General features: G+C 55.7%; 1 protein-coding gene across 1 annotated transcript in view; it reads right to left on the bottom strand.

Moving 5' to 3' along the window:
* The window catches only part of TNFAIP6 (tumor necrosis factor, alpha-induced protein 6), a gene marked incomplete at its 5' end in the record, with an annotated part of 5,633 nt that overhangs the window by 2,583 nt on the left and 1,468 nt on the right, over positions 1–1,582 (bottom strand). The gene's annotated exons all lie outside the window — the stretch shown is intronic.

Consider the following 1,582-nt stretch of genomic DNA (forward strand, 5'->3'; position numbering starts at 1 on the left):
GGGTTTCCGAGCGGGGGGGAGGTGCTGCTGAGGGACGGGGGGGCCCTGCCAGTGCTGGGGAATGGGGGGACTCAGGGAGATCAAAGGGCTTTTGTAACCCAAATGATTCTGTGGTTCCTCAAAAAACACTAGTTCCCACTTGCTTCCGAGGCCATTTCAGCTCTGGCAGCTCCCTGACTGCAGGACCAACCAATCTGAGGACTTCCCGCTGCCTGGCTGTGGCATTTGTCATAGTTCCCCAGGTTCTGGGGGCGGGGGAGGTACTTTCTAAGGGTGGCTCAGGTGATAGGGAGCCTTAAGCTGGACAGTGGGATTAGCCCTCTCAGTCTGGACACTGTCCATGAGCACTGTGCTCTTCAGCTCCAGTCCATTGCTGGGCTGGATGGACATTTCAAACATGACAGCTCTTCCACAAGTTCCTCTTGATGTCTCGAGCACCCTGGAGAGGAGCTTGGGCTCAGTTCAAGCAGAGATTTGTCTTGGTTCCCACAGGCTACCTGTCTCCCACCGGCTGCCTTTGCAGCATCCGTCGAGTGTGACTATATCTCAGTGGGAGAGACCCAAGGCGTCTGCTGCGGGCTGGCGGTCCTGGTTGCCTTTTGTCCTCAAACCAAACAGTGGCTCTGGAAAACAACCACCTCTCAGCGCAGAGGAGAAAGCTGACGAGGGAGAAGATTGGGCTGAGAGCTGAGACGCAGCAGTAACGAAGGCAGTAGCCTCTTGCAGTTCTCCTTGTGTGCTGAACATCTGTGGAGGCCCCCCACCCCGCAGAGCTATTTGGTGAACAACTGCCCAGCTCACATAAACAAGCTCTGGCGCTGGGAGAGCAAACAAAAGTGCAGCTGTACAGACGTCACGGACAGCTCCGCCTTGGCTCTGCCAGCCCAAGGAGCGTGCTTGGGGCGGGAGGAGAGCCAAGCCACGCATGTTAAGCTTGGCTTTTCTTGGAGCCTACGTTTTTCTGTCTTTTCTGCCACACGGAGTGATACCGAGTGAAACTGGAACAGCGGCCGTGTCGGTATTGCAGTCACCTGCGGCGCAGCGGATGGAGGGGATGGAGACGTGCCCCATAACGGGCGAGGTCTCATTGGTCATGTTTGAGCCGTGTCTCCAGATCTGCTTTTCTCCATCTGCATGCTCACACAAGGCTCTGCTGGGAGCTGCATGTGTCAGGCAGGACATTCATTTTCAAATGTTGCTCTCTCTCAGGCACAGGGAAGAAGGAATAAGGGGAATAAGGGTAATAAATTCAGCCTGTGGACAGGCACAGTACCTGGAAAGCGGTCACCACGTTAAACACCTCGGATTGGTTATTGAAATGAAACTGCAGGTTAGATGTAAACACTCTTATACAAAACACATCACACTGGAGCTATCGCTGGCCTGTTCAGTCAACGACAGCGTGTCATCACGAACTGAGTCCCTGGGAGGACTGGGCTTAGGCCCAGTTATAGGTGGTACAGCACAGGGCAGCTCTGAGCTCTGAGCAAGCCGGCTCAGCTGTAGGTAACAGCAAAGGCTCCAGATAGACGGCTGTCAGTACCCGCCCCCCCCCCCCGGGCAGCCCCACCCGCACTGGGAC

This window comes from Buceros rhinoceros, unplaced genomic scaffold (assembly GCF_000710305.1).
Source record: "Buceros rhinoceros silvestris isolate BGI_N320 unplaced genomic scaffold, ASM71030v1 scaffold22587, whole genome shotgun sequence".
Classification (NCBI taxonomy): Eukaryota; Metazoa; Chordata; class Aves; order Bucerotiformes; family Bucerotidae; genus Buceros; species Buceros rhinoceros.